The sequence below is a fragment of the Crassostrea angulata genome, chromosome 2 (assembly GCF_025612915.1).
Source record: "Crassostrea angulata isolate pt1a10 chromosome 2, ASM2561291v2, whole genome shotgun sequence".
NCBI lineage: Eukaryota > Metazoa > Mollusca > Bivalvia > Ostreida > Ostreidae > Magallana > Magallana angulata.
The window spans coordinates 24,032-42,650 of record NC_069112.1 but is presented as its reverse complement, the minus strand read 5'-3'; the positions used below and the strand labels follow the sequence as shown (position 1 = coordinate 42,650).

General features: G+C 33.8%; 1 long non-coding RNA gene and 1 pseudogene across 1 annotated transcript; both read right to left on the bottom strand.

The window, feature by feature from the left end:
- Positions 1–2,391: 2,391 nt before the first annotated feature.
- On the bottom strand, positions 2,392–6,018 carry LOC128173098 (uncharacterized). Its single transcript, XR_008242427.1, has 5 exons — positions 5,708–6,018; positions 5,203–5,297; positions 3,333–3,473; positions 2,862–2,954; positions 2,392–2,700 (listed from the first exon to the last, which is right to left on the bottom strand). It is a non-coding gene; the product is annotated as an uncharacterized LOC128173098 (long non-coding RNA).
- A 7,559-nt stretch (positions 6,019–13,577) lies between these two features.
- On the bottom strand, positions 13,578–15,416 carry LOC128172555 (uncharacterized; annotated as a pseudogene).
- Positions 15,417–18,619: the final 3,203 nt, after the last annotated feature.

Here is an 18,619-nt window from a genome sequence, read left to right as displayed (position 1 = left end):
GGCCTATCGAGTTAATGTAAATCATTTATGCCCTTTTCTTATGGATTAAAAATATCACGTTTTTCTATTGTGTGCTATTGAACTGACTGGAGCAGAATTACCGCATCTTGGAATGTGACGTAACAATGGTATCTGTATTTTATTGGTCGTTCTATTTCCTAGCATAATTTGTGAGAAAAGGTTCCAGCTTTCCGTGGACTTTCTCTTATCATCATCTTCCTTTATTAATACATATCTTTGAAAGTGGCTTTTTGCCACTTAATTTGTAAACGTTTGTTCATTATTTTAACTCTGACTGTAAACCATTTTAAGTTGTTATCAGTTCTTTAAATATTTCTTACGTTTGTTTGTGTCTTTACTGAGTGCAGTATACGTACATTTAAGGAACGTGACAAGTCCCTTACAGAATGCTAGTCACGTTATCATATCCTTGTCAACTTTCAGGATAGCAGCACTGTAGGAGCACCACGAACTGACACAAGTAGAAACTGCAATATATCCTCTATTTTAATTGTATGCTATTCAGAAATGCATTTAACCAATGCTGATGATATACAGGCGATTTGTAACTACTTTTTTTAACAATTGTTTTCACTTTATTTCTCCTTTTCTATTTATTTTATTTCATTGCAACTGTAGCCTAAAGAAAAGAGCTGAATGATTTGTAGGGTTTTTTTCTCGGGTCTTCAAATAAATCTTCAATCACCGTAAAAAAAACATGTTTGACCTCCTCTCCCAGAGTTTTATTTGTCTCATATTTCCCTATGCTGAAAGTCCCAGGACATCTACTTAGTGACTTAATGGTTTACCACATGTTGTCATCTAGCCACCTACAATACCAAGCACCTGCTAATGATGCTAGTTATTTATTTTGCTTAGTGCCATTCACAGGACGACTTACCAATATATAAATATTTATTGTTACATGGGAAGTTGTCTATGTTAAAACCAGAAATTATCTGTGTTTTGTCAATGAGATCAGTTATTTTGGATATAAATATGGGTCAGCTTCATTATTCAACAGAGTGGAAACAAAAGGAGAGATTGTAACTTTATGATTCTTAGAAATTTAGTTTAGATCCCAGATTGGGTGTCAATAGATCGCTTTAATATAGTTAGCTATTTTCATCAGTTTAGGTTCCCCTCCTGTTAATTTTTTTTTGCATTGTGAGAATCTCGTGCATTGTTTAAATCGCTTTATTCAATCTTCTATAGATTTTGATTGATCATGGAATGTAACGATTCTTCTCTTTTGCTTAAGGTGGTATGAGACACCTCCATATTGTGACGTACTATAGAAAAAAATGTAAAGGTTTGTACTTTTATCAACAGTAATATCGGCAGGTCTTCCATACCACCTTAACATGTTTGTACTTTTATTTTCTCTTTGGTTGGTGCTGATGATGTTTTGTTCATTTACAATGTAATTAACGTAACAAATGTGTATCACCTCCTCCATTTATTAAATCCTGTGAATTAACCCAGTGTTCTGTAAAGAAAAGGTTGAGATGCATTCTGTTTTCAATGTAACGCATAATTGTAAACATCGTTATGAAACTTTCCTTGAGAGCTGTTGAACATAGAAAAAAAAATAACTAAAATGACACTCATTTGCTGTAAAACATTGTGTTATTTATTTAACTTAAAGTTTGTCTCGTCATGTTTATTCTTCGCTGTCAGACATTTATTTTACTGGAAACAATAAAACAAAATCATATGAAAAGGGTTTCTTTTTATTGATTGTCTAAAAAAGGTATTGAAATATTACCCAAAAAATAGTTATATTGTAAAGTAACATAGGTAACACGGAGTAAAGAATTAATAAACGCGGGGAAATTAGAACAGAATAAATGCAAATGGCAAATATTTGAAAACATTCTTGATTTTTATGATTCATAACTGGTGTTTATATTTGCACATCAATGAAATATTTAATATATTTTTTGGTATATTTTCTTTTTACAGTATTACGTAAAAAGTTATGGACGAAATGGTTTATATATGTATTAATGTTTTTTCTTAATGCTGTATTACGTAAATAGTTTGGCTGGTCTTTATCTGGACAATGGATTTACGTCAGACCGTGGAAGATGGTCATCTACAAAAGTCGTTCACCTACTTTTACTTTCACTTTTACAATTACTTTTAATGTAGGGTTATAATTATGGTTTGTTATATTTCTTTTATGAATTGTGTATTTGTTACACAGCAAAATGTGCCACATACGTTTCATTTACGCTAAACGTGTGTGATACGTATGTGACCTCACGTACGTTTAACGTGATTTAAGTACCACGTGTGTTTAACGTACGTTAATGAACATATGTGAAACGTATGTTACACGTGTGTTAGACATACGTGATACATTCAATATGTTTTACGCATGTGGATCCAACGTACGTTTTTCACATGAATTACATACATATCGCATGTAAATTGCTTAAAATTAAATTACTTGAATATTTTTAATTTTTCAGTTCATTCTTGATATACTTCATCTTGCTGCTTGAATCATTTCAATTAATTACTCAGTAACTTCAGTAGATCTTTGGAAACATTCATTTTGCATTTCCAGCTACTTGTTAATCTAAAATTAGAGTTACACAAAAAAGACAGTTTCGAGATTAAAAATGAATTTAATTCCTTGAATGATTACATTTAGATTTATATTGTTGTCATTCTTCTGTGCTTTAATAGTTTCTGGAAAAAAAAACAAAGAATTTTACATTAAATTTCATTTTATGATAAAGTAAATTTACAAATGCCTCGGTTGCTTTTTTATCTAACAATATTGTTAAAGAATAGCAAAGGCAAAATAGAAGGTCAATCACAAGTATTAATTTGAAAAAATAATTGTTTACCTCCAGTACATGTATATTCATCCTGATTTTTGTCCACCTCCAACTTCTTCCTTTTTAATGTTTTCCCATGACAATGCTTGTTTGAACTTCTTTCTAAAATATTAATACAAACTTAAGTACATACAATCATTAGAGTTTTTAAATACACGATAAAAAATATAATCTATACATGTAAGCGGAAAACAACGTATACAGGTAAATATTTTTTATGCAAATAAGCTTGAATCATTTGGGTGAAATGATATTCTAAAGTACACTTACACATAGTTTCACATAGCTCCCAGAAAAATGGGTGTGTGTGTGCATGCATTGGGGGGGGGGGGGGGTGGCAACTCCTTGATAATTCACTTTTTATATGAAAATTTAAGTAAAATCTTTGCTGCAACAAAAAAAAAAAATAGGGGGGTATTGGGTTGGGGGTGACTGGATACATGTCTGTATTAATCCTTATCCTTATCTAAATTGAATTACCTTAATCTGTCACTAAATTAGCAACCACATTGCAACTGTCTTTGAACTCCGCGAAGAACTTTTGGATCCTGGATCATTCATTACAAAATCTTCAGGCTACATCAAAACAGATCTTTGAAACTTCAGTATTATATCCATTTGCTACAAAATATAATACATGCATTAGATAAATAGATATATCAAAATTTTACACTTACTTACTAAGAAATACAAATGTACATGTAGGTGTCATGCAACAGATTATCATTAATGATCCTGCATGAACACCGGTGACTTCTACTTTTAATGAAGTATGTCATAGAAATCCATACCTTTGAGTCATTTAATATGTTTTACGGTGCGACCGTTGGGGCGAGCGCAGCAGGTGATCAAAATGAATTATGATAAATCAATAAAAATAAAAGTAGTGACGTAAAGTAAATGAATTTGAATGCAAAATAAAATAAATATACCTATTTTTCCAGTACATTTTCATTATTCATAAGATTTTTTATTTATTTATATACCAATCTGATTAAAATCAGATCTTTGTAACGCTCCGAAATTCTGATAGTCGCTAACCAAAGTGTAGAGACATCAGAATTTGTCGGAACGGATCAAAGATCTGATTTTAATCAGATTGTTTATATACTGGTCGCACGCCAATATAGAATTAATATCAGATAAAATGTTGTTGAATAATAAAGATTTTAACATAATGTACATTGCAGTTTATTTCCTCTTTTCTTGCACCAGACATTTTTATTAAACTTACAAATAAAAATTGACTCATCACAGATTCCCCCCTCCCCCGTTTAAAAAAAATCAAATTTACGTATAAAAAAATTTGTTGATCACATAAGGAAAATGGATCCCCCGGGAGCATGTATTATCGTAAATAGTAGTGAAAATAAAGACACTTTTGAGCAGCTAAAGAGCTAAAGGCATACCACGCACTCCCCATTCCCCACCCCGATTAAAATTTTCCTGATTTTGAGAATTTTATTTTTCTTTTTGCTTATGAAGATTTTTTGAATGATGTTGCCACGCCCCATTTAAAAAACGTTCCTGGAAATTACCGTAAATATAGTGAATAAAATAATTGTGAGCATTCATCCAAATGAGAGCAAGTTACAGCTGTTTCCTATCTCTGAAGAAATGTCCCGATTCGTTAGCTCTGCAAGATTTTGAGAAGATTTTGGTATTCATATTTCAGCAGATTTACAATAACTACTTAGAGTAGTTTCCCCTTATTGTGACGTCAACGTTCACGTCAGTCAAGTGTAGTCTGTCTCTTTAAAAACACACTAGAAAAAACTACGCGAAAAATACTGTTTGGTTTACTTAAAAAGCACGATGTTCTGGAAATTACACAATTTATCTGTTTCTCAAAAGTTTTACGTTGATTCTCGCGAGATGGTATCCAGTCTAGTGAGATCGGCCGACATTGAGGAATTGCATTGTGGGTCGAAATTTACTGACTCCGAAAAATTATGTCGGATCAATGTGTAAGAAATCCATTGTGACGTCACTCGAAAGGACGATAACTCCGGAAATTGGCGTTGTTTCAATGCATGTACGTAGTCTTTTATCTTGTTCTCGTGAGAGTGTGAAATGGGAAACCATAATTACAGGGAACTACTGGGACGATTAAAACAAGGCATTACTGGTCCGATTTACTGACGCCAAAAAAATCCGTTGAATGAATGTGCAAATAGTCCGAATTTTCTATTCACACATGCTTTGCCGGTAGAGCTCGCTTCGCGCCGGCGCTTCGCGCCGGCGAGCTGCGCTCGCTATTAGGTTGGATTTGTATGGAAAAAATTTCCCAGCGGTGTTGATGACCCTTAAAAATGTTTAAATTGTGAAATGCAATAGTATGTGTACTTACATTATGATTTTATCAATTCAAAGAAACATCTGTCATTGACTGTGTTAGCTAGTTGGTGTCCTCTTCCAGGGATATGTCAAGCAGCCAATGCATGCCTATAAAAAAATTTCAATTACCATGCAATAAGAATACAACTCAATAGAGGCAATTCAATAATTATTTCACTTAATAGTTGCAATGGAAGACCTACTCGTATCTTTACATAGGCTTTGCTCTAGTTTCTCTACTTTCAAATATTTCAATTTTCAAATGCGTCTTATCCAAGATCGACATATATTTTATGGGTTTTAATAAGTATTGGTTCTTCTATATTAACTAAACCAAATAGCTGCTTAGTTGTAGCTCTCTGGGGAAACATCATTTTTATCGTCATTAATTCAACCCGAATTTTCCCGGAGAACACAGTTACAGCTCTGTGCTACATGTTTACTCTTTTGACATCGGTAATTGTACGATATAATTTTCAAATGCAAGTAAATAAAAACGAATACTTGACAATCATTACCTCTGCTATATCCATCCTGCAGTTCGATCTTCTGCCTCCGTGACGTAAAAATGTGACGTATATTTTGTCATCGACAAAACTAAAACCGATTTCGTATTAATTCCGGATTCGTTATCGAATTAATTTTAAGAAGACACGTGGCTTCTGTTAATGAAACAACTTTATTTATGCATAGTTTAAACCAATAAACACGCACAGTAGCAAGGCTTTTCTTCACACATGTTCACATGCATTCATTTCAAAGACATGAGTGATAAAGCAGCATCAGACATGTACATGCAGATCATGCGCGGATCCAGAAATTTTTTTTCCCGGGGAGGGGGGGGGGGGTCCGAAGGATAATTGTGTTTGCCCGGGGGGGGGGGGGGGGGGATCCGATTTATATTTGCGATAATTTTACTGTGTAAATTTCATTAACTTTCATTTTCCGGTGGGGGGGGGGAGTTGGGATCCCTCCGACCCCCCCCCCCCCCTTTAGATCCGCGCATGCAGATGATTTTAATGTAAAGTTATTCAAATGCATGCCTTCAGTTCACACATATGTAATACATATATATTATTAACGCACGTGTAACATAGTTTTTTGAACTCATGTTAACCATGTGTTTATTAACATATGTGTAACATGTGGTTGAGATCTACATATGTAAAACATATGGTTCACATATGTTTAACATATGTAAAATCTAACCTATGTTAAACATATGTGATGTTGAACGTATGTTATTACACGTATGTTAACCATGCGTTTCTCAACATATGTGTAACGTACCGTTAGACTTCGCATGTGTGTAACGTATGTTTAACGTATGTTGTACGTGTGTTAAGTTCAAACATACGTGAAACGTATGTGGCACAATTAGCTGTGTAGAAATCGATTGATTCAAAAAATTTAAATAAACAATATTGATACATTCCTGGGATACTTTTTAATATATTACTTGATTCGTTTAATTACTTGAGTTCTGTTTTTTGTATGAGAATGACGAGTTATAATCTAAGTATAACATTGTGGGTCTTTTCAAATCAGAAATTAACTCTTTTAATAATTAGGTATTAGAAACTAGAGCCGAGCTCGTTGCAAAGCAACGAGTAAGTCTTCCGTCGCAACTTCGTGTCGCGAAAGGATTGTCCATCAGTCTGACTAAAACACTTCCTTCTCCTGACACTTGTCAGAGCCTGACAGACCATGTATTGATAAAAGGTCATCTTTACACGACCATTTCTTCTTACCAATTAGAGCTTTAGAAAATTAATTGGAACTCTTCAAATGGAGACAAAAAAAGATAAATTCATCCCTGTTTTCTATGTAACCTCTAAATTGAGTATTGCACCACTCATTAAACAGATAAAGGCATATCTTTGCTAAGTAGGTGTTTATTTAGATTGTATGCAAATGTGGAGGTCAAGTGGAGATATTCTGTTATTGATACAGGTCTTTCAGAACCTTGCGAGTGTAAGGAGAAGGGAAATGGGTTTTTAATGATACTGGATTATCAATATAATAAAAGTAAGTTCAAGAAATCGAAAACGAGACTCAATTTCAAAGTATTATTTTCATACCAGGCAAGTTCTTCGTTTAACTTACTTCAAGTTTAGGATAACTTTAAAAAGTACATCATTTATGTACATGTATATAATTAATTTAATTATAATAAAAGTGTGGATGTGGCGGTGGGGGAAATGACCCAAAAATCAATTTTCTAAGCGTTAACTAAAGGGAAATTTTGGTTGAGAGAAAGGCGGGCATTGCTCCCACTGGACCATCTAAAAGGTACTGTTAGCAAGCTCACAAATGATATCAACACTAAGAAAATTGTCATTACTCACGTATTTCTCTATTAGAGAATAGTGGATGGTTCTTTTTTTAGTGAGTCAGACAAGGCAGGGTATATTTACAGGTCACAATTAATCTTTATGTCAAACTCTAGCTTTTACTCATTTCCATTAATACAAAATATGACACATGTTAAATTTGATTTTGAACTTGCGCAACTGACCCTGGGCCAAGTTCATGACACATCATCGGTCATCAGGAATCTTTACATGAAATAGAAACTCCCAATGTTTCTCCTTAAATGACTTAGGGACAAATCATTACACACCCTCAGGTCATAAGCAATCTTTGTGTGAAGTAAGAAATTCCAAAGTGGACCGGAAACAAATTTTGCACTTTTCCTGCCATTAACCTTTACTTTGTCCAAATGACCTTGGGTTTAGCTCATGACGCTTCGTCAGGTAATGAGTAATATTTGTACGAAGTAAGAACACTTCCAATGTTTTTCCATCAGAAAGATATAGACCGGACACGACGTACGGACGGACAAAGTGTTTTTTATTTAACCCCCCCCCCTCAATTTTTTTTCGTGGGGTATAAAAATCCTTTTCGCCCGTTTTGTGCGGCATAAAAAAAGACCTATATTTTTCAATTATTTCTATCATATCACATATAAATATACATGTAAATGTATGATTTGTATGCACATTTGAGTTCTTCTCATCATCGTCGGAAAGGATAAGAAACCCTTGGGGTCCAATAATGTATTTTCATGGGCATTTGTCAATTTGCATCACTAAATGATTTCCAAGCGGTAAGCTATCAAAACTTTTGAGATGTTACATGTAGATATTGAATTTCTATAATTTAAATTTAAGGTTAGGAAAAACAACACTTTTTATACATTAAAAAAAATCTAAAATAGCTTTATGTACGCGTACACATAAATAAGAAAATGTAGTGAAAGCTATAAAGACTTTATTTCTTCTGTTCTAGACTTTTTCAGAGTTAACAAGATATCCGTGAGCCAATGCTCACTAGTGATACCCCTGCTCTGATGTGAATATGCAAAATAAGCAAAGTCGACATTTAACAAAAAGCTGGCATCCGATTGGTACAGATATATATCCCACAATATGGCATGCCTAAACAAATAGTGTGAAAATTTCAAGCATCTCCGATAAATAGCTGCTGAGAAATCTTTGAGGAAAATTTGTTTGAAAATTTTGGCTAAAATAAACAAAGTACTCATTTAACAAGAAGATGACGTCCGATTGGTACAAAAATATATCCCATGATATGGCATGCCTAAACAAACACTGTGTGAAAATGTCAAGCATCTCCGATAAATAGCTGCTGAGAAATCTTTGACGAAAATTTGCTTGAAAATTTTGGCAAAAAATATACAAGGTCATTATTTACCAGGAAGTTGACGTCCGATTGATACAAAAATATATCCCACAATATGGCATGCCTAAACAAATAGTGTGTTAAAATTTCAAGCATCTGCGATAAATAGCTGCTGAGAAATCTTTGACGAAAATTTGTTTGAAAATTTTGGCTAAAAATAAACAAAGTCGTCATTTGACAGGAAGTTGACGCCCGATTGGTACAGAAATATATCCCATGATATGGCATGCCTATACAAATATTGTGTAAAAATTTCAAGCATCTGCGATAAATAGTTGTTGAGAAATCTTTGACGAAAATTTGTTTGAAAATTTTGGTTAAAAAATTAGCAAAATCGTCATTTAACAGGAAGTTGACGTCTTATTGATACAAAAATATATCCCACAATATGGCATGCCTAAACAAATAGTGTGTTAAAACTTTAAGCATCTGCGATAAATAGTTGCTGAGAATTCTTTGACGGAAATTTGTTTGAAAATTTTGGCTAAAAATAAACAAAGTCGTCATTTAACAGGAAGTTAACGTCTGATTGGTACAAATATATATCCCACGATATGGCATGCCTAAACAAATAGTGTGTTTAAATTCTAAGCATCTGCGATAAATAGCTGCTGAGAAATCTTTGACGAAAATTTGTTTGAAAGTTTTGGCTAAAAATAAACAAAGTCGTCATTTTACAGGAAGTTGACGTCTGATTGGTACAAAAATTTATCCCACAATATGGCATGCCTATACATATACTGTGTAAAAATTTCAAGCAACTGCAATAAACAGTTGCTGAGAATTCTTTGACGGAAATTTGTTTGAAAATTTTGGCTAAAAATAAACAAAGTCGTCATTTAACAGGAAGTTAACGTCTGATTGGTACAAATATATATCCCACGATATGGCATGCCTAAACAAATAGTGTGTTTAAATTCTAAGCATCTGCGATAAATAGCTGCTGAGAAATCTTTGACGAAAATTTGTTTGAAAGTTTTGGCTAAAAATAAACAAAGTCGTCATTTTACAGGAAGTTGACGTCTGATTGGTACAAAAATTTATCCCACAATATGGCATGCCTATACATATACTGTGTAAAAATTTCAAGCATCTGCAATAAACAGTTGCTGAGAAATCTTTGACATAAATTTGTTTGAAAATTTTGGTTAAAAAATAAGCAAAGTCGTCATTTAACAGGAAGTTGACGTCTGATTGGTACAAACATATATCACACGATATGGCATGCCTTAACAAACACTGTGTTAAAATTTCAAGCATCTGCGATAAATAGTTGCTGAGATAAATGCGACAGAAATTTTTGTTACGGACGGACAGACAGACGGACAGACAGACGGACCCACAAGGGTAAAACAGTATACCCCCTCTCCTTCGGAGCGGGGGTATAACAAGCTACAAGTTAACAATCTCCCATTTTGACAAGCTAGATTAAAAATAAAATATTCAACTGAGTTTTAGGTCACTTAATCTGCATTACAACCTCATACTACACAACTTCAATGATTTTTTTTTATCAATTTGCATATAACAATAAGTAAAATCCCCAAGAACAAATATCTATCGCAATTAAATGCATACATTTTTGGAAGGCAGAAAAGTCGCTATATTATAGTCTGCAAGTCAATTGAACTACTACAATTATTTCAAAGAAATAAGAAACTGTCGACACTTGCAGTACTCTAATGATTTAATGACGATCGACCGACTTTATTGCTTAATGTAGTCGTATATCACTACTTCTAATCCTGAGAACAAAGAACTTGAGTCAAAAAGTACTAAAAATGGCCCAGATCTTATTAGTATCTTGAGACTTTGTATTTTCTAGAAATACCTTTCTTTTTTAAATAACTTCAAAAATGAGCGTGTTACATGAGTTTGAACTACACATATCCATTTCTTATTGTCACCTGAAAGTTACGTCATTTCTAGGAAAAACGCAACGTCTTGAAAGTTTTCCTCCAGAATAAAGATATAAACTTGATCAATAAACATAGGATTTTTTTTGTTCATAGAGTTTTGTTTTGGGAGTTTTGTTTATAATGAACAATGTTAAAAAAATATTTTGATAAAACATCCGGGTTCGAGTTACCCATGGTGCGATGCTATTTGGGCACCGTTCAATTAAATGGTGTCACCACGGATTATGTGGATGACAGAAGTCGTGAGAAGACTAAAAGGTAAGTGTTTAAAATTCATTCAAATTACTTAATACATGTTTTAGCATTTATGTTAGCTAATTCATGTATTTTAGTTATTAATATAGCCATAGAAATTAAAGATCTGATGCACCACTCGTAACCTACTTTCACTTTTGTCTTCTGTCAACATTACGCAATAAAAACAAACAACTCAAATCAATCAATTGCCATTTATATAATAAATAATCAAATTATTTGAAGAATATTTATAATCTAGGATTGTTGTAAAGTTGTAAACAGACACACACATTCACCACCCCCTCTCTCTCTCTCTCTCTCTCTCTCTCTCTCTCTCTCTCTCTCTCTCTCTCTCTCTCTCTCTCTCTCTGCATTTTCCTTATAAATGTAATCTTCACATTCAGTCCATGAAATCAAAGAAACAAAACAACCATCAACAACAACAAATCTAAGATATGAACTCTCTTAACAAAAACTGAAATTAATCTTATTATGAATTATATATCTGTACTTAAAATATGCCCGAGCAAAATGCAGTGTGTATACAGACTGTATATATGTGTATATCAGATTTTTTTCCCAAAATGATAAGATTTCTTCATCTCTCTCTCTCTCTCTCTCTCTCTCTCTCTCTCTCTCTCTCTCTCTCTCTCTCTCTTTCTGCATTTTCCTTATAAATCAGTCCATAGTTCAGTGATATCACTCACTCACTCAGTAATAGCATATTGCTAAAATTAGTAAAGCAATTAAACTTTTAAACTGCACTCAAGTTTATCTTAATTAAAATGTAATTCATTAACATTTAAAACAATTAAAATTATTATTTTTCTGAACACCGTTAAAACAGTTCAGTGTTTAAACTCCTTTAAACCAGACATTAATATTCTTATTGTAAAAAAAATTTGCAATGCTATGAAATTCACTCTATAAAGTAGCAAATTAAAATATAAAATTCTTGTTAGAAATAAAAATGAGAGAGCAACATATCATTTTTTATCTAATCACATCATCATAAAAAAATTATTGCAAAAAAATCAAAATATACAGTATATTCATCAATAATGAAACATCTAACACTAACAGTCTAGTTTAGGTCATTGGGAATAACATTGGAACACAAGGACATATGAATGCTGACATAAAAAAGTACATGTAATTGTTAATATGATTAAATGCTTGGTCAATGGTCATGCAAATAGAAGAAAATTCTTGTGATAAAATCATACTTTGTCTCTACAGAATACAAAATACCAATATATTAATGTTATGAATGTTTTCCATACATATTAATTAATCATTTTTGTAGAAAACTGAACTAGAATTTTTAAATACCGTACCTAAAACTAAGACTGCATAAGAAAATGAAATTATTCCTCTACAGGACTTTCATCACCTGAACTGTCGCTTTCTTCAGACTCGTCCACGGCTGTGGCATCCTCCAAGAACTCTCCCCAGTCACGCACTCCAATTCTGCCTGGGTTACATCTGTGCCGCGCATACCCAAGGTACCATACAATGGATGCTGTGTGAGCGCACATGCCAACAACCCGCGCACCAGCTCTAAACTTAATACACTTAATACAATACCATGCAACAATGTCACCATCCTTGTACCTAATCCAAAGTTGGTAGGTCTTTGAAGAAATGTGCCTGCTCTAAATACGTATCCTCAATAGTCCCTCCTCCTCCTTGTGCATGTGGATGGTACAGCCCCCTTCTATGTGCTCTTGAGCATAGCTGGGGGATAGACGGAGCTGGTAACTTCCACACGTCAGTTCACGCAGCCTCTCCTCATCCAACTGTGGGAAGTCAACCACCTCGCTCACTTCTCTCCAACATACAGTCCGGCGGTCTAGATGCTGTTCCTCCACTTGCTCCTTCAGCTGGTTGACCTGTTTGGACAGGAACAGCATCTTAGCTCCAAGAGCCTGGTCCTCTTCAACACTCCCACTGGCAAGGGGTTTCAAATACCTGCAAAAATTGAATTTTATTTATACATTTACCCATAATAAAAGTATAATTGAAATATTATAAATGTATTAGAACTGTTTCAAGTCTTCAACGAAAAAAAAAATAAGTTAAAAGTAAATTTTTAATTACCTGTTGCAAATGCTGCATACAATTCTGACATAATCCCCTATATAGGGGATCTGGCTGGAAGGCATAATGTAACTGAGGTATTTCCATTGTTTTATTCTTGCATTTGCGCTCTCAACAACCCATCTTATCTGTAAAGTAAATTGAGGTATGCAGAGATAAAATAAAAATGTAATTAACATTTACATGATCCATGTAATGGCACACATATTAATACCTTTAAACATCTATTTATCAATTTTTAAATTTATTTTTAATTGATGTTTTTTGTTTGGAATTGATATTTTACTGACTTTTTGAGTGTGAATACACTGTAAAGTGTTTCAAGTTGTTTTTGCCAATTTCTATGATCTTTTTAAAATGTATACATGTATTTTAGTTTGGAATTTTGATAATACTGGTATTTAAAATATCTATTTTGCAGATAATTAGCTTTTTAATGACATTTTTATATATTTTACAATTGTTTTTTTACCTTTGTTACTAAACGACTTGTATTGGCTGCATCTGTAGACAACTGTTTATCCCCTTTTTCCATAAATGAGGGCATTTTGACTTGAATTCCAAGTTCCTCCAAGTACGTCAGAGAATCTCTGAACCCTCTATCCACAATGAAGACGTCATCCTCTTCAACCCAATTGCGGATATCTTCAAGGTTGCTTCTCATTATGTGGGTCAAGATGCTTGCATCATTGTCTTTGGCAAAATAGGGCCCCAAAACTGAAAGAAAGTACCCTGAAGTGGAAACAATGACCATGGGTTTGACAAGTTGTCGCCCTTTATGAAAGCTGAAGGATTGTCTTTGAAATTTAAAATTGCTGCTTTTGTTGATATAGATATATGTGCCATCCAAGACGAGTATAACTTGTGGCTGTGTGTTGTCTTCGAAGAGGGTCTGTGCAAGTGGACGAGTGTGTTGATGTATGATCTCTTCTCTGGTGATGTGCTGGAACCCAAGGTTTTCTTTAACAAAGTTTCCATCAATGAGAGCAGAGCGAATGACCTTAATGCTTCTTCTTATCCCAGACTTTGAAATGTTGAATAGAGTAGAAAGAACCCTGTTGGAATCTCCTCCTCTCAGCTTCATGAGAAAAATGGCCAGACTTGTCCTAACAGTTCTTGATGGTGTACTTTTCACTCTGCCGTCCACATATTTCAGGAGATCATCATAAGCAGCTTTTGGAATTCCTAGAAGATCAACATAGTCGCTGTCAATGAGGTGACTTGAATTGTCGAAGCTCAGTCTGGTCTTCTCAGTTTTCAGTACTTCTGTTCTTAGAAATCTTATGAGCTGAGATATATAGGATCTGTTCACTGTAGTGGTTTCTGCTTAAGGGCTGATTTTCTCTATGTTTCTCTGTAGATGATTGGGACAACAACGGGCTCCAGCTGGTATGACAATTTCATGGGAAATGCAAAATCCTGTGTCGAACGTCAACGGGCACCACTACTAGCTTTGGACCAGGTCTCTTGCATAGGCAACATGAAGAATGACCTCTGGTGGTACAGGGAAATGGAAGGGTAACCGAAGGCGGACTGAATGGAGCCTGTTGTGAGGGGTGAAGGACCTTTTCCTCAGGTTGCTGCAGTGATTTGCTGCTCTTTTTCTTGTCATCCTTCCTTCGCAGAATAGAGTCAAACATGTGGCGACATCTGTTGCATAAAGAGTCTGTTTCACATGGTGTCCTACCAGTAGGTTTGTACAGAAAAGACTTGTACTTCTTGTGGATAGGGTATCTGTCTTTCTGGCGAGTTCTCCTTTGGCAGTTAAAAAAACCGTATGATTTAGGTCCACAGCTTTTTGAACGAGGCATCTAAAATTTTAAGTAAAACACAAAATTAGGCCTTACTTTTAATGCTATGTTTTATTTGAAATTTCATTAATTATTTTTCATTGAAAGAAATTATTCTATTACCAGTGAAGCATCTATGTCAATACAGATGTATATATAATTTCTTAAACATGTTAATTTTCATGGTTTTCATTTTCCATTTTTTTTCCAGTGTGTTAACTTTTTGTTTTCTAAATCTGATTTTAAAATGTTTGCTTGTCTAGAGTTACATGTTTTGTATTTGAGTTGTTTCCCTTGTTGGATTATATTTTTTTTGTAATATTATTTCTCTTAAAATCATAAAATATTGAATATTGTTGTGGTTTTTTTTTTTAGACAAGATATTATTTCTTTGTATATACACTGCATGAGTAAGTGTAGTAAATGATTTTTAAAGGACTTCTTAAAAAAAAAATTCAACTAAATCTTTAGAAGTTGTGACGCGGTTCAATACGACCTTCGCCTCACATGTGTAGATCTGTACGGATAATTATTGTGTGTGGCTGTAAAGTTTTGGATAACGACTCGAGATGGAGTTACAAGTTGAGGAATTTCGGAAAGCACTGGTAAGGGTTAACCTACTTTATATTTACTGTTTAATTTATAAATCAGGAATGTTTACGATTACTGTTTCATGCGTAATGAAACACATTGTTTTGTTGATCTAAAAAACGTCTTTTGTAAAAAAAATTTAGAGAAAAAACAACGCATAACATTATATGTGAAATGCATTCAGACGACAAAATGGGCATCGCAGACATGAATGTTGATTTCTGCAATAAAAACTCCACAAAACCGTCATGGAAGGAAACAATGCGTGAAAATTTAATGTGTGTCTGTGTTTATATAAGTAAAAGAAGAAAATAGTAAATGTCTCCAATTTGTTTTTGTTTTTCTCGATTGACACGATTGTAACGGTGCTACTTGATCAGTTCGATGTGCGAGCACCGATACGATTTCTCTGCTTATTGATACTGTTGTGACCTTTAACCTGTTAATTAATTATTAAATGATTTTTTTTTTAATTTGGTATGTTTATAAGGCAAATGTATTACAAATGCAAACATAATTTCAAAAATGGGGATTCCCAGATCTGTCTTTATCTGCAGTTATCAATGAAATACATCGTGTCAGAATATGTTGCAGAAAGAATTTTTTTCTTCATGTATAAAAGTTTAGTCTAACGTGAAATTTTTTATCATATCAGTTCAGATAGATAGAAAATAATTTTTCTTACCTTGAATAATGAGAAATTCTTATAGCACAACTGTCAAATCGATAACTATGACACAAGCGGATGTCAACACTGTCATCTTGGAAAGTTGCAAACGCCAGCTGATCAGACGATAATTACGTTTTATTTTTTTTCACATGGGGCGCATTCCTCGCGGAAAAAAAATTTGGTACAGAATTGTTTATTTCATATTGATGTTTTTTATTGTATTTTTATTTTTTTCCGCGAGGAATGCGCCCCATGTTAAAATAAGAAAAATGTTCGTAAATATGAAGAAAATTCCGGAAAGCTCACAACCAAGATAGGTTTCAACAGTTGTCAAAACCATATCAACATCCGGTGTGACAAAAATGACACACAGGTAAACAGGCCACGTGGAGTAGATGGAATAAACACAATAAAACTTTTATATATTGTACACTGTATTTTCATGAATTTAATAGGCCATATATAGCACTTTGCTGACTCAAGTTCTTTTATTTAATCTTTGACTTAAAACTGTTAACTTATAAAATCAGAGACATAAATAACTTATTACCGGGTCTAATTTTTTCTGCCCTAGATTTTTGAATAACATTTTTTACAAGAATTTCTAGTGATATAATTATTATTTTAAGATAAAAAAAAAATAAGACATTTACCACACCGTTTGTTTAAGGGGTCATCTCAAAGTTTGTTAATTTTTAACATAGGGCCCTATGGGATTTTGCTTGAAATGTACCAAATTTGCACATTTTTTAAACTACTGCCCTAGGGATTTATTTTTTTGTTCTACATATTTAAGTTATTGCTAAAAGGCATCAAATTGTCAAATAAAAAAACCCTTTTACCTCCTTGTTTTTTTCCAGGGGTCTTATCAAAGTTATTTTTTGTACGGCCAATTTCCAAGTTTGTCAGATAATGGCTATTTTTTAATTGACAAAGACGGAAATGGTGATCTTTATTGTATTATTAAAACATTACGACATATTTAAGTAATAAATAAATATATAACATCACATATCAAGGGTAATAAATATAAAATACATTGTTATTGTCTTGACATAAACGAATTAAGCGATATTTAGGTGGGTTAAGAAAACGTGACAGAGGGTTAGGCTTGCTGAACCCTCTTCACGTTTTCGACCTGAGCCCAAATATAGCTTATACTTCGAGACATTAATGTTTATTCCACAATATAATATCAATTTTACAAATCAAACGAGCTATTTTTAACAAATTTCGCTGAATATCTGCAGTTGAAACTATCACGCCATGGCGTCAACAAAACAAAAAACATGACGTCACAATACAAATGAAACGCTGCGCGAAAGCGTGCGTACTCGTTCTGTACTCGGCCTCGTTCAGTTATTTATGTCTCTGATAATATATATTTTATTCTGTTCATAACTATAGAAGTTTAGCGTGTTCAACAGGTTAATTTTTTAGCCACATTCTCAGATTACGATATCGCACCTTTAAGGTGAGGTTGATTGACATCGAATATTTAGACACTTATTGTTTAACAATTGGCCGCTGCAGTGAAAGCATCCTTCAATTATTTATCAATTGCTGGTATGCAGCCCGCGGGCAATTTTCTGAGCTATGTGCGCTGACGCGACACGAGATTTTCGGTCGCACGTGGAGCGGATTGACTTAGCATATACTGACCGAATAAACACACGGGTGGGAAAGTGACATACATTGAGGAGAAAAATGTACACATGTTAAGTAGTCGCCAAAAATAGGTCTTCGCCACATTTTGAAAAAAAATAAAGCCCTTGCACTGTGATCAAGAAATCCAAAAAATTAAACAAATCTTGTTTAAAACTCATGTGAACATTCTAAAAATAATCACTTAATCCCTCAATTCTGGACAATTCTTTTATCGTGTCAGCCTCTACCGCCCATCGCAACTTCTCGGGCCTTTCCGGCAAGCTCGGAAAAACACTTCGAATGTATTACCTAGGCGTCCATGACAACCCCCCCTTTTTATAAAACTTGATATACATTGTAATTACAACAAATTTTATGATCTGTTGAGATGTGAGCTATACTTCATTAAAGGTATCAATATACAATAAAATATAACACAGAAACGACATACAAGACTTCTAACCGATACTTATTTTAATGGGAAGCGACTCCATTTTGTATAAAATTCTAACATCCGGTGATGTTAATACATCGTGGTGTTTTTCCAAACTTGCCAGAAAGGCCAGAGAATTAACATATCCCCACTCTTACTATCTAACACAACACGCACCTCTGTTTATAGTATTGGGTATGAATTTAGACTCAGAAGATGCGTAGTATGTATCAGCTACATCTTTTTTTTTCCCCACCAGTTCGTCCGAACAGGTATAATTACTTATTTTACACCCTGCTTATAGTACTTAGGTTATATCACTCTGCAAATCGTCAAGT